This window comes from Stomoxys calcitrans, chromosome 3 (assembly GCF_963082655.1).
Source record: "Stomoxys calcitrans chromosome 3, idStoCalc2.1, whole genome shotgun sequence".
Classification (NCBI taxonomy): Eukaryota; Metazoa; Arthropoda; class Insecta; order Diptera; family Muscidae; genus Stomoxys; species Stomoxys calcitrans.
Genome location: NC_081554.1, coordinates 169,287,490 through 169,302,905, shown reverse-complemented (window position 1 = coordinate 169,302,905; position 15,416 = coordinate 169,287,490). Strand labels below are relative to the sequence as shown.

General features: G+C 37.0%; 1 protein-coding gene across 1 annotated transcript in view; it reads left to right on the top strand.

Annotated features, from left to right (window-relative positions):
* The first annotated feature begins 1,522 nt into the window (after positions 1 to 1,522).
* Positions 1,523 to 15,416, top strand: part of LOC106084977 (semaphorin-1A) — a 1,175,174-nt gene continuing 1,161,280 nt past the window's right edge. The window contains exon 1 of the mRNA XM_059365678.1: positions 1,523 to 1,638. The gene's annotated coding sequence lies outside the window, so the exon portion shown is untranslated. The remainder of the gene's footprint in view (positions 1,639 to 15,416) is intronic.

Below are 15,416 nucleotides of genomic sequence, written 5' to 3'. Positions count from 1 at the left end.
CACCACTTGGAAAATGTTTTAACCCAGGCGATTTATATGTTATAAACAGCAGCACAATGTGTGAACATGAAAATCTGTGAGAATCTTTGAAAACAAACAAAAAATTTTGTACTCATATTTATTTTTGGGAGGAATTATGGGAATATCGATTTTTTTCCCAAAAGAAACCTAAAGTCGCTGAAAAAAAAATGTACGAAAAACCTCACTTTGCAAGTGTTGAAGTGAGCTAAAGTGTGTGTTGGTTAAAATACTGTTTTACAAACATTCCACGGTATTTTATCTCTGGCCAGGAGGATTATTTTTGGACTGCCGCAAAGCCCAAAGGATAACTAACGGAATTCGTTCGTTCAACATAATATTCGGTTGATTTGTATATATGTAAACAATCGGTTTTTATAGTCGTCGTTGTTGTCGTCGTCATTGTCGTCTCGTTGTTGTCTATGCTAACCGTGTATGTGTGTAACTGTATAACTTTTTCAATGTCTATGTGTCGTGTCATCCTTTATTATCCTTTACTTGTATAATTTACGCGCCTCCTCGCCCTTTGTAACATACAACAATATCCTGTAAGCCAGCCAGCCAGCCAGCCAGTCAGTCAGCCAACCAGCCAGCAAGTGTCCTGCCCAAGTGTGTCTATGTAAAAAAGCATAAAAAAACCACATAAAAAAGTCCCAAAAAAGGTACCCCAAACTTGCTGCTGCAAATCAAACGAAGCTCCACCTGGCCCATTGCCTTTGCTGTTCATTGTTGTTGAAACAACATTTTCGCATTTAGCCAAAGCAAATATTTACATGTTGTATAAGTGGTCATGTAACTGTGTGTGTGAGTGTATGTATATATGACAGCAAACGTAAAAAAAATGTTTTTATGTGGTTAGCTAGCCTTCCCTCCTTCACCGCTCAGAGAGAAAAAGAAGGAATAACGGCCAAAGTTGTATAAAAAAGTGTAAAAATATCCCACGACAACAAAAAAGATAGAAAAAAAAACAAAACAAATTTGTAAAGTGTACTCAGTGTTGTAACGCAATTTTACGTTAGCCCCCTCGCATTCTTAAGGATCAAAAACCAAGATAAAAAGTAAATCTTAAACAAACAAAAAAAAAACAGAAAAAAACGAGGAGCCAAACATCACCCCAAGTCCTTTCTGTGAAATAAAAGCAAAAAAAAAAAAAAAACAAATCAAAAGGCAAACAACCACACATTGAGTCAGAATCCGCTAACAGCCAACATCAACATTCAACATTTTCTCATCCAATCATTATCCTTGTTGCAAACCACAGGCACGGAAACAACTACTACCCTACCCGTAGGTTTGTTGTTCATATCTGGATTAATACCTCTACAGATTCATTTTGTGTGCAGATACGTTATCAACTACCCAACAAGGCAGCAACAACAACCTCACAACAAAATAATGGCCTTCCATTATAATTTCTGAAATCCTTTAATATTTTCTTTTTTTTGGGTGCCCAAAAACCAAAAGGATTTTATTTACCTCACTTTGGTGTTTTTTTGGATTCATAGCCGCCCGCAAGTTCTTCAACGTCATCATCAGCATCGTCACTCAGCATTATTAACTACAGGATATACACGTTTATGGGCTGTATGCTGTTTTTGCATTGAAGAAAGTAAAATCAAGGTAAGTTTTTTGGACTATTTTTTCCATTTTCCATAAAAGTCTTGCTTCTTTGTTAGAGAATTACGCGCATGACATATTTTTTGATCTTTAAAAGATAAGATTGATTAGGATATTTCTTTAGAGATGTTGGAAAAATCAGGAAAAAGGTCCTTTAAAAGTTGAAAGTTTATGTTCTTTGAAGAGAAAGGGAATTTTTTAGAGCAAGTTAATTGAAAAATTAAAATTTTCTTAAAAAAAGGCCTTCTCAGCTTCGATTGAAGGAGAATTTTAGATTTATTCACCTTACGCTATTTTAGAAGCGCGGCACTCAGCTTCAAACCCTACCAAAAATTGCAAAGTACTTGCATTTACACCCCGGGCCATGTATGTTGAGCAAAATAAGATAAAACTTCCTCAGAGTTACAGCCCTAATGCTTTAGGAACTTAAGGACCCAAGATTTTTGTTATAGCCTCAACTCTCTTGGGTTCAGTGTTTAGCTTCAACTGTAGTAGAGAGTACACCGTACGGTTGCCAGTACATTTTTAGAAAAATTACTACCAAACATGATTATTTCGATACCATATGATATTAATAATGAAGCAACCCCGGTAGTAAAGCAAACCCGTATGGTATCAAAACAATAATGCCTTGTATGGCTAAAATATAAAACAAAAAATACCGTTTGGTATTAGGTTTATGACAAGACAGCTATTACTTTTAATACCAAATGGTTTGTGGATTTAGTTCAAGCCAAGATTGTTTTAATACCATTTTAGTTATGATTTGAACATTCCACCCTCAAAGGAACTAAAACAAATACAAGCCCCATATGGTATCAACGATGTTTGTTGAGCGATGTAAGATAAAAGTTCCTCCGAGTTACAGCCCTAATGCTTCAGTTGTTTTAGGACCCCTGTTTCTTTAGATAGCCGTCTTACAGCCTCAACTCTCTTGGGTTCAGTGTTTAGCTTCAACTTTAGCAACGAGTACTCCATACAGTTGCCAGTAAACTAATAGAAAAATTGCTATCAAACATGATTACTTCGATACCATACGGTATTAATAATGAAGCAACCCCGGTATGGATAGTAAAGCAATCCCTTATGGTATTAAAACAATAATGCATGGTATAGCTTAAATATAAGACAAAAAATACCTTTCGGTATTAGATTTATTACAAAACAGGTATTACTTTTATTACCAAATGGTTATTGGATTAAGACCAAATCTAGATTTTTTTAATACTATTCTAGCTATGACTTTAACACTCCATCACCTAATGAACTTAAACATATACCAACTTCGTATGGTATCAACAATGTTTGTTGAGCGATATAAGATAAAAGTTCCTCCGAGTTACAGCCCTAGTGCTTCAGGAGTTTTAGGACCCCTGTTTTTAGCTCTCTCTTGTTTTTAGTGTTTAGTTTCAACTTTAGGAGGGAGTACTCCATACAGTTGCCAGTAAACTAAAAGAAAAATTGCTTTCAAACATGATTACTTCGACACCATACGGTATTAATAATGAAGCAACCCTGGTATGGATAGTAAAGCAATCCCGTATGGTATCAAAAATGCCTGGTATGGCTAAAATATGAAACAAAAATACCGTTTGGTATTAGGTTTATGACAAAACAGTTATTACTTTTAATACCAAATGGTTTGTGGATTTAGTCAAAATCGATATTGTTTTAATACCATTCTAGTTATGACTTGAACATTCCACTCCCAAAAGAACTAAACTAAAATTCTTAAAGCCGTCTTACAGCCTCAACTCTCTTGTTTTTAGTGTTTAGTTTCAACTTTTGCAGGGAGTACTTCATACAGTTGCCAGTAAACTAATACATAAATTGCTATCAAACATGATGATTTTGATACCATACGGTATTGATAATGAAGCAACCCCGGTATGGATAGTAAAGCAATCCCGTATGGTATCAAAAATGTCTGGTATGGCTAAAATATAAAACAAAAATACCGTTTGGTATTAGATTTATTATAAAACAAGTATTACTTTTATTACCAAATGGTTTGTGGATTTAGTTCAAATCAAGATTGTTTTAATACCATTTTCGTTATGACTTGAATACTCTACCACCTAATGAACTTAAACATATACTTATGTGTGTCCCATGGCATAAATATAAGGGAGAAAGTGGCATAGGACACGCCACAGGGAGGCATTTTATCGCCACTCCTATGGGTGACCACCATAAATGACCTATTACGGATGCTGACTGAGGAGGGATTTGAACCCGTCTGCTACGCTACTATGTTATAATACTTCCAAGGGATAAGGACCCGAACGAGCTATGCAGAAGGGCCGAAGGGATCTTGCAGATGGCACCCCACTGAGCTAGACCAAGGGGTCACAATGTTAATTCACAGAGAAGACTGAAATATGCCTGTTCACGAGGAAGAGAAGAAGGTGGGCCAATTGAACGCACCACATTTCCTCAGTAGAACGATTTCGATATCTGCCAAGGTCAAATACTGAGGTGTGATCTTGTACAGGAAACTGAATTGGACGTGTCTCACTCAGGAGCGTACCGAGAAGGCTCACAGATGTTGGGCACTTTGTAGACGGGCCGTAGGCATGAAATGGGGCCTGAATCCGAGGATAGTCCACTGGCTCTACAGGAGCATGATTAGACCAACAGAAACTACTGAGGAGTGGTAGTTTGGTGGACTGCTATGGAGAAAAAGTGCACTATAAGAACCATACGAAAGTTTCAAAAAACATGTTGTCTTGGCATAGGCGGAGAGATAAGGACCACGCCCACTAGGGCACTGAAGACTGTTCTAGATATCCGACCCATTGACATACAAATTAAGCGTGAGGCAGCCACTGCGGCTATGAGACTTAAGGCGATGGGAGGATGGGAGCAGCTCATACCATCGCGGTATAATCGAGACGACGATAGGAAACCTAGAAGGAAGGGAAGAGGTTTTCGATCGGGTGAATTCGAGTGCGAGGCACTGGCGCCTTGGATTAACGGAACAGTCTTGGATTAACGGAACCCCAGTATTGCCATCTGGAAGATCATGTTTCACAGATGGATCAAAGCTTGAGGACAGAGTGGGCCTGGGGGTTTACATTGAGAACCCAGGGACTGAGATCTGTTTTAGACTGCCCGACCATAATACGATCCTGCAGACGGAGATCCGGGCGATCACGCAATGCGTGAAGTGGTGTGGTGCTAACGCGAGGTCGTCTAGTGTGAACTTCTTTACCGACAGTAAAATTGCCACAAGGACAATAACAACCTGGACGGTAAGGTCACGAACAGTCTTGCAGTGTAAGAAGGAGATTAACGCCTTTTCTGAGGATGGCGAAATCTGCATCGTTTGGATGCCGGGCCATAACGGAGTAAGGGGAAATGAAAGGGCAGACGATTTGGCGGTGAAGGCCAAAGAACTGCCGTCAATAAACTTGGTTAACCCGAAGCTTTTCGGGTCGACGCAGTCCGAGTTAAGCGAGTGGGCGACGAATGCACATGCAATATTGTGGAACAGCGAAACATTTGGTAAGACGGCGAAAATCCTATGGGGGATCCAGATCGTGAGAAGACGAGGCTATTATTAAAAGGAAGCAAGAAAGAGTATTGTCAGTATAGCTATTGGTATCATAACGGGACATATAGGACTACGAGCTCTCCTATGTAAAATCGGTGCGGCAAGTGATAGCATGTGTAGGGCATGCGGAGAAGATGATGAGACATTGGAGCATTTCCTTTGTCATTGCCCGGCTTTCGTGTCCAACAGACACCGGTACTTAGGTGGAGACTCAATATCAGACATGAACCAACTTTGGGGAGTGGTATTGTAAGTAGCACGGAATTCCTAACTTAAAATTTTCTTTTTAGAGGTTACTTTATAGGTTTTAGAGCGCACAACAAGCCGATTACTTGCTTAGGTGTATGTCCATAGTGGCATGGGGCGGATTAATATCTACACCCTCTTTTCAACCTAACCTAACCTAACCTACATTTGACGCAAGATGGCTTTTACGAATTAATATCGTTATTTCGCTTGAACAATAGTCTTTGAAATCCACTACTCATTCAAGTGATGTCCGTTATGTGTATGTGTGCAATGTTTTTATTACGATATATTAATTAAAACTTAACCCACTATTTCTTTATAAGCGAATATTTAGAGAGATACAATTTCTAAAGTATTCCATTGCCATATACGAATTGATATCAAAGTTTTGCGTGAACTTTAGTCCTTGGGTTCCCATCCTCTTTCAAATGATGTATATCACTTCCATGTGTGCAAAGTTATAAGCCGGTACTTAATATAAATCCCGACTCAAAATTTTTTCATAAGAAAATAATTATAGCAATACACATTTCTAAGATATCCCATTGTCATATACGAATTGATATTAGGATTTCTTTCAAACTATAATCTTAAGATATGCAGGCACTTCCAAAATATGTTTCATACAGGCATGTGTGCAAGCTTTTAAAATCCTACCTTTTTCTGTTCCGAACTCTAGACAATAATTATAGCAATTCTTATTTCTAAGTTATCCCATTGGCATATACGAATTGATATCAGGATTTCTTTTAAACTGTGATGTTAAGATAGCAAGACACTTCCAAAATATGTTTATTATAGGCATATGTGCATGGTTTGACATAAGTAGTATTTAATTTATAACTATGTTTTTCGTCCAAACTTCTAGTACCTTTCAATTTGACGCAAGATGGCTTTTACGAATTGATATCATTATTTCGCTTGAGCAGTAGTCTTTGGACTCCAATACTTATTCAAATGATGTCCGTCATGTGGATGTGTGCAATATTTTTATTAACGATAAGTTAATTAAATCATAACCCACTATTTCTCAAAAAGAGAATATTTAGAAAGATACAATTTCTAAAGTATTCCATTGCCATATACGAATTGATATCAAAGTTTTGGTTGAACTTTAGTCTTTGGGTTCCCATCCTCTTTCAAATGATGTACATCACTTCCATGTGTGCAAAGTTATAAACCGAAACTTAATATATATCCTGACTCACAATTTTTTCATAAGAAAATCATGATAGCAATACACATTTCTAAGGTATCCCATTGTCATATACGAATTGATATCAGGATTTCTTTTAAACTATGATCTTAAGATTTCAAGACACTTTCAAAATAGTTTTAATATGTGCATGTGTGCAAGCTTTTACAGTAAGTAAAGTAAAGTGTTATTCAAAACCATGTTTTTTGCCCAAGCTTTTAGTATCTTTAATTTGACGCTAGATGGCTTATATGAATTGATATCGCCATTTCTTTAGAGCAGTGGACGATGGATATGAAGCCTCTTTCAAGTGATGTCCTTCATTAGAGAATAATTAAAAATGTGTTTTAAAATCCTACCATTTCTGTTCCGAACTCTTCCTGTAAAAAAATGTAATAGTTTTAATGAAAACATCCAATTCAAACTTATCCCATTGGTACATACGAATTGATATGAATATTTTGTTAACATTTTCGACTTTGTATTCAGAAACACTTTCAAATTATGTTGGACATAGTCATGTGTGCACCAAATATGAAATTCAAACACCGCTCCTCAAAACAATTTAAAGCATTTTGTATTAAATTAATTTTTTGGCTGGTTCTTTTCTATATACGAATTGATATGAATATTTTGTTAACATTTTCGGCTTTGTATTCCGAAACACTTTCAAATTATGTTGGACATAGGCATGTGTGCATCAAATGTGTTATTCAAACACCGCTCATCAAAGCATTTTAATGCATTTTGTATTAAATTAAATTTTTCAAAGGTGTTCCTTTGCCATATACGAATTGATAACGAGATTTGGTTTACATTTTCGGCTTTATATTCCATAACGCTTTAAAATAAAGTTAGATTTGTACATGTGTGCAAGGGTTTAGAAATATATGTCCTTCATAAGAGAATCATTAAAAATGTGCTATAAAATCCTACCATTTCTGTTCCTGTTAGTTTTGATGAAAACACACATTTCAAACTTATCCCTTTGATACATACGAATTGATATGAATATTTTGTTAACATTTTCGGCTTTGTATTCCGAAACACTTTCAAATTATGTTGGACATAGTCATGTGTGCATCAAATGTGTTATTCAAACACTGCTCATCAAAGCATTTTAATGCATTTTGTATTAAATTGAATTTTTGAAAGGTGTTCCTTTTTCATATACGAATTGATATCGATATTTTGTTTACATTTTCGGCTTTATATTCCATAACGCTTTAAAATAATGTTAGGTTTGCACATGTGTGCAAGGGTTTAGAAATAGATGTCCTTCATAAGAGAATCATTAAAAATGTGCTATAAAATCCTACCATTTCTGTTTCGAACTCTACCTGTAAAAAATGTTATAGTTTTGATGAAAACCCACATTTCAAACTTATCCCTTTGATTCATAAGAATTGATATGAATATTTTGTTAACATATTCGGCTTTGTAGTCAGAAACACTTTCAAATTATGTTGAACATAGTCATGTGTGCACCAAATATGAAATTCAAACACCGCTCCTCAAAACAATTTAAAGCATTCTGTATTAAATTAATTTTTTGGTTGGTTCTTTTCTATATACGAATTGATATGAATATTTTGTTAACATTTTCGGCTTTGTATTCCGAAACACTTTCAAATTATGTAGGACATAGGCATGTGTGCATCAAATGTGTTATTCAAACACCGCTCATCAAAGCATTTTAATGCATTTTTTATTAAATTAAATTTTTCAAAGGTGTTCCTTTGCCATATACGAATTGATAACGAGATTTGGTTTACATTTTCGGCTTTATATTCCATAACGCTTTAAAATAAAGTTAGATTTGTACATGTGTGCAAGGGTTTAGAAATATATGTCCTTCATAAGAGAATCATTAAAAATGTGCTATAAAATCCTACCATTTCTGTTCCTGTTAGTTTTGATGAAAACACACATTTCAAACTTATCCCTTTGATACATACGAATTGATATGAATATTTTGTTAACATTTTCAGCTTTGTATTCAGAAACACTTTCAAATTATGTTGGACATAATCATGTGTGCATCAAATGTGTTATTCAAACACTGCTCATCAAAGCATTTTAATGCATTTTGTATTAAATTGAATTTTTGAAAGGTGTTCCTTTGCCACATACGAATTGATATTGATATTTTGCTTACATTTTCGGTTTTATATTCCATAACACTTTTAAATGATGTTAGATTTGCCCATGTGTGCAAGGGTTTAGAAATAGATTTTGCTATTCAAGTATCATTGGCTTTTAAATGTTTCCCAAAACTTTTACTTTTTTACTATTGGCTTTAGAGGAAATTTCTATGATACGTACTGACGATGCTAACCTTTATTTTTAGCTTTCTAAAATACCCCCTTTGTGTTTATTTTTGATTGATTTTCCCTTTTTGTTTGTATTTATTATTCAATTGGAAAATCATTTTGTGGGGAAATACTCTTTTGTAGGTCATTATACAAATTTGTTCTAGTTTTCCACGATTGCAGAAGTCTGGCGTAGAGGGCTTTTGAATTTGTTTACCTATTGGAGCCTCGTGATTTATGAAACAGTAGCCTTTATGTTGTTTCACCATGGAAACTTGGGGTTTGAGTTGTTAAAAAAAAAATGTGGCTTTAACATTTGAAGAGCATTTTTGAACTGTTGCTCTTTTGTTTCAATTAAAAGTGTAAGGTCCTTTGTTGACTCTTTCATTCCCCCTACTTCCTTTTCGTTTGCTTAAGATCTATGTTTTATTTTCCATTGATAATTAAAACCCATAATTATCAATTAACTTTGTCTAAAGTCTACAAGGCTCCCATGTAACCCTTTTCTTGTTAAAAATCTCGATAGCATTGAAATGAATCTCTTCATCTAAGGCATACCTGCCTTGTTAAGTCTCATGTACTACTCTGGGCCCTCCCAACCACTTTTTCCCTTTCATTGGAAAATCAAATTTCCTTTTCCCTTTTTGCCAATGCAGGAGGAAGGATCCTAGCTCTTCTTCTTCAGCTGCTTCTTTCATTTTATTAAAGCCACAAATAGAAGATGATGGTGGTGGTGTGCTAGATTCACAATTCACTACGATTAGTTCTTCCATCAGGTACGAGCGAGTATACAAGAAATTTGAAACTATTACAATTACGTTTTGGGCACCGCAACCTCAACCCTTAGACAGAAACCAACACCACCATTATTCTTGCCACACTCCAGCACAGCCATCATCAACCACATTTTGTTAAATGTTAACAAAAGTAATAAATCAGGGAATAATTACAGTCAAGAAATAGAAAAAGAGTTAATTGCAGTGGAAATTCTACTTGAGGAGATTAATGGAAGTATGTGTTGGGATTTGTGCGTGCTTCAACCCCATACCCCACCCTTAGCTACTCGTACAAGCGGCTGAAAGTTGTAGACATTTGTTTAATGGTGGCAATCAAAATAAGATTTTCTAATTTCTTTAGTTGCCTAACAAATGAAATTTGGTTCGAGCACTACGAAACATGTAATTAATAAACACTTGCGTAAATTGAGGCCTTTATAAGGTGCTTGTAGTAAGTGAGTTGTGGTGAAAGAGAGGAAAAGTGGGGAAACATGTTTGAAATAAAAGTTTTATATGCACAAAATTTTTTATTACCAAAATTTTATTCCTATAAAATGGTTGTTTCAAAAAAAATTTTAAATATTTTTTTTTTATAGAAAATTTTTCTATAAGAAATGTTAACAGGGTTTTCTATAAAAAATATTGCCAAAATTTTATTTCTTTAAAGCGCCACCTAGACTTGAACGCAAATTTTAAGTCATTTTCGTAATCTACTCCCTAATACCTTTCATTTGAGTCCCATGTAGACATGATCGGCTAATTTGCCCATTTGGGGGTACGTGGGGGTCTGGCGACCTCCCATTACTCGAACCTAATGTTTTATGCCATATTTGTAATCTACTGCCTAATACTTTTCATTTGAGTCCCATATTGACATGAACTTCGAATTTATCTTTTTGGAGGAGTTTTTTGGTGGGGGGCCCGCAGGGTACTGGACCCCAAATTTTAATACCATATTCGTGTTCTGGTCTCCAATAGCTTTCATTTGGTACCCTCATTGTGCCCATCGAACCACTTTCGAATATGGGTGGCGTTTTTGCGGTAAAGGGGAGGGTCCGCCTCCAGCCGATATCTACAAATTATCTATGAAAATTTCAAGAAAATCGGTTCAGCCAAATTTCATATAGTCATAATTTTGTATGCCAGATTCGAAATCTACTCCCGAATAACTTTCATTTGAGCCCCATATTGAAATTAACCTTTAATATGTCTGTTTGGGGCAGTTTTGGGGTTGGGGACGGTCCGATGGGTACTTAGACTCAAATTTTAATACCATATTCGTATTCTACTCTCCAATACCTTTCATTTGATACCTTTATTGTCGCGATCGGTCCACTTTTGATTTTGGCATAAGGGGGAGGGTCCGTTCCCCCTTTCGATACCGAAAAATTATATAGCTTATGTTTCCGACACAATATGCCAAAAATTTCGAGAAAATCGGTTCTGCCGTCTTTCAGTGTATACGGAACAAACAAACCGAGTCCCATACATCCGTGATTGGCTAATGTGCCCATTTTGGGCGTTCCTGTGGGGGTGGGGTGATCCCTTATACTTCGTCATGCATTTGTATGCCAGATTCGTTGTCTACTCCCGCATACTGTTCATTTGATACCCATATTGTCCGTATCGAAATGAACGTCCAATATGTCTGTTTGGGGCAGTTTTGGGGTTGGGGGCGGCCCGATGGGTACTTAGACTCAAATTTTAATACCATATTCGTATTCTACTCTTTAATACCTTTCATTTGATACCTATATTGTCCCGATCGGTCCACTTTTGATTTTGGCATAAGGGGGAGGGTCCGTTCCCCCTTTCGATACCGAAAAATTATATAGCCTATGTTTCCTACACAAAATGCTAAAAATTTCGAGAAAATCGGTTCTGCCGTCTTTCAGTCTATACGGAAAAAACAAACCGAGTCCCATACATCCGTGATTGGCTAATGTGCCCATTTTGGGCGTTTCTGTGGGTGTGGGGTGACCCCTTATACTTCGTCATGCATTTGTATGCCAGATTCGTTGTCTACTCCCGCATACTGTTCATTTGATACCCATATTGTCCTTATCGATCCAATTTTGATTTTTGGTGGTGTTTTTGGGCTAACGGTGGAAGGTTCGCTCCCTTCCGTTATCAATAAATTATGAGGCCTATTCCTACTTCCTGGCCATATTCGTAATCCACTCCCGAATACCTTTCATTTGAGTCCCATATTGTCATGATCATCAAATAAACCTATTTTAAGGGATTTTGGGGCTGGGGCGGCCCCCCAGGTACTTGGACCAAATTTTTATTATGAAATTCGTACTCTACTCTTGAATACCTCTTGAAAACCTGGAAGGAATGGATGAGGTTTCCAATCGAATCGAATACCAGAAAGGATACTTAAGGTCGAATGCGAGGCACTACTGCCAACGGCAGAGTCTTGAATTGATGGAACTCTGGTATTGCCATCTGAAAGTTCATTCTACACGGATGTCTTAAAGCTGGAGGGCAAAACTGCCTGCTTTAGTACCTTTTCCCTTTGGGAAGGTTGGTTTTTCTACCTTTTCCCTTAGGAAAGATTAGTTTCACTATCTTTTTTACTATCTTTTTCCTTGGGAAAGGGTGGTTTTAGTGTCTTTTTAGCAAATTTTCCCTTAGGCAAGTGTGGGTTTAGTAACTTTTGTCTTGGGTAAGTGTGGATTTAGTACCTTTCCCTTTGAGCAAGTGTGGTTTTAGTACCTTTTCTTGGCGAAGGGTAGCTTTAGTACCTTTGCCCTAGTGAAAGAGTGGATTTAGTACTTTTCACTTGGAGAATGGTGGTTTTAGTACCTCTTCCCTTGAGGAAGTGTGGTTTTGGTACCTTTTCCCTTGGCGAAGGGTAGCTTTAGTACCTTGGCCCTTGGGAAGGGTGGATTTAGTAATTTTTCTCTTGAGGAAAGGTGGTTTATGTACTTTTTCTCTTAAGACAGTGTGGTTTTAGTACCCTTTCTCTTGGGCAACGGTGGTTTTAGTACCTTTTCCTTTCGTTAAGGGTAATTTTAGCCCCTTTTCCTTTGAGGAAGGTTGGTTTTACTACCTTTTCCCGTGGGAAAGACCAGTTTTAGTACCTTTTTCCTTTAGGAAGCATGGTTTTAGTATCTTTTTCCTTTGGGGAATGGTGGTTTTAGTACCTTTTTTGTGGAGAAGACCAGTTTTAGTACCTTTTCTCCATAAAGAAGGTACTAACTTTTTTCCTTGAGAAAGGGTGGTTTTAGTACCTTTTCTCGTGGGAAAGACCCGTTTTAGTACCTTTTTTCCATGAGGAAGGGTGGTTTTAGTACCTTTTCCCTTGGGGAAGAGTACCTATAGTACACTTCTCTTTGAGAAGCGAATTTTTACTACCTTTTCTCACGGGAAGTGGGTTTTAGTATCTTGTCCCTTGTGGAAAAGGGTTTTAGTACCTTTTTTCTTGGGGAAAGGTGATTTTTGTACCTTTTCCCTTGAGAAAGGGTATTTTTAGTTCCCTTTTTTCTTGGGGAAGGGTATTTGTAGTACCTTTTCCCTAGCCGTCGGGTAGTTTTAGTTCCTCTGCCCGTAGGGAAGAGTGGTGTTAGCACATTTTCCCTTGGGGAAGGCTAATTTTAGCATCTTTTTATTTGGGGAAGGGTTGTTTTAGTACCTTTTTTCTTGGAGAAGGGTGGTTTTGGTACCTTTTCCCTTAGGGTATGTGATTTTAGTACCTTTTCCCTTGAGGAAGAGTAGTTTTAGTACCCCTTTCCTTGGGGAAGGCTCGTTTTAATACCCATTCTATTGGGTAAAGGTGGTTTTAGTACCTTTGGTAAGGGTAACTTTAGCCCCTTTTCCTTTGAGGATGGGTAATTTTGGCACCTTTTCCTTTGAGGATGGGTGTTTTTAGTACCTTTTCTCGTGGGGAAGAGTAGTTTTAGAATCTTTTTTTCTTAGGGAAGACCAGTTTTAGTACTTTTTCCCTGAGAAAGGTTGGTTTAAGTACCTTTTCCCTTGGGAAAAGCAGGTTTAGTACACCATATTTTTGAAAAGTTAAGTTTTAGTTCGTTTTCCCTTGGAAAGGGTGGTATTAGTATCTTGTCCCTGAGGGAAGGGGGTTTTGGTTTTCCCCTGAGGAAGTTTGGTTTTTGTACCTTTTTCCTTGTGAAAAGATAGTTTTAGTTCCTTTGCCCTTGGGGAAAAGTAATTTTAGTACACTTCCTCTTTAAAAAGTTAAAAGTTGGTAAAGTGTTGTTATAGTACCTTTTCTCTTGGTGAATGGTGGCTTTAGTGCCTTAGCCCTTAGAAAAGGGTGGTTTTAGTGCCTTTTCCCTTGTGGGAGGGTAATTTTGTACCTTTTCGTTTGTAGAAGGGTGGTTTTAGTACCTTTTTCCTTGGGTAATTTTAGTTTTTGGTTTCACTACCTTTTCCCTTGGGGAAGGTTGGATACAGTACTTTCTCCCTTCGGGAAGGGTGGTTTTACTACCTTTTCCCTTAGAGGAGGGTGGTTTTAGTACCTTTTTAGTATATTTTCCCTCAGACAAGGGTGGGTTAAGTAAATTTTCTCGTGCGTAAAGGTGGTTTTAGTACCTAGAGAATGTGTGATTTTTATACCTATTGCTATGAGTAAGGTTAGCTTTAGTAGCTTTGCCCATGGGAAAGGTGGATTTAGTACTTTTCCCCTAGGGGAAGGGTTGTTTAAGTACCCTTTCTCTTGGGTAAAGTTGGTTTTATTACCTTTCCTTTGGGTTAGAGTAATTTTAGCACCTTTTCCTTTAATGAAGGTTTGTTTTAGTACCTTTTCTCGTGGGAAAACCAGTTTTAGTGCATTTTTTATCCATGAGGAAGGGTGGTTTTAGTACCTTTTTCCTTGGGGAAGAGTAGTTTTAGTACACGTTCCCTTGGAGAAGCGAAGTTTAAATTTTTTTCACATGGGAGGAGGTTTTGATAAGGAAGGGTCTTGGTATCTTTTCTCCGGGAAAAGGCTTGTTTTAGTACATTTTCCCTTGGGAAAGGGTAATTTTAGTAGCTTTTCGTTTGGGGAAGGGTTGTTTCAATACCTTTGCCCTTGGGAAGTATTGTTTTAGTACCATTTTTTGGAGAGGGGTGGTTTTGGTACCTTTTTCCTTGGGGAATGTAATTTGAGTAATTTTTTCCTTGAGCAAGAGAAGTTTTAGCACATTTTTCCTTGGGAAGTGTGGTTTTAGTACCTACTTCTTAAGAAAGGGTGGTTTTAGTACCTTTTCCCTTGGGTAAGAGTAACTTTAGGCCATTTTCCTTCTAGAGTAGGAAATTTTAACACATTTTGTTTGAGAATGGGTGTTTTTAGTACCTTTTTTTTCTTGGGGAAGAGCAGTTTTGGTACGTTTTCCCTTGAGGAAGTGTGGTTTTGTACCTTTTTCCTTGTGGAAAGACATTTTTAGTACCTTTGCCCTTGGGGAAAAGTACACTTTCTCTTTAAAAATTTAAATTTTAGTTCCTTTTCCCCTGGGAAAAGGTTGTTTTAGTACCTCTTCCCTTGGGGAAGGGTAGTTTTAATACCCTTTTTTGTTGAGGAAGGGTGGTTTTGGTGACTTGTCCCTTGGAGAAGTATGGTTTTAGTATCTTTTCCCTTGTGGAAGGGTATTTTTAGTACCTTTCCCTTCAAAAAGGGTATTTTTAGTACCTTTTCCCTTGGGAAGCAAAATTTTTTTACCTTTTCCCTAGGGGGGAGGTAGTTTTCGTTG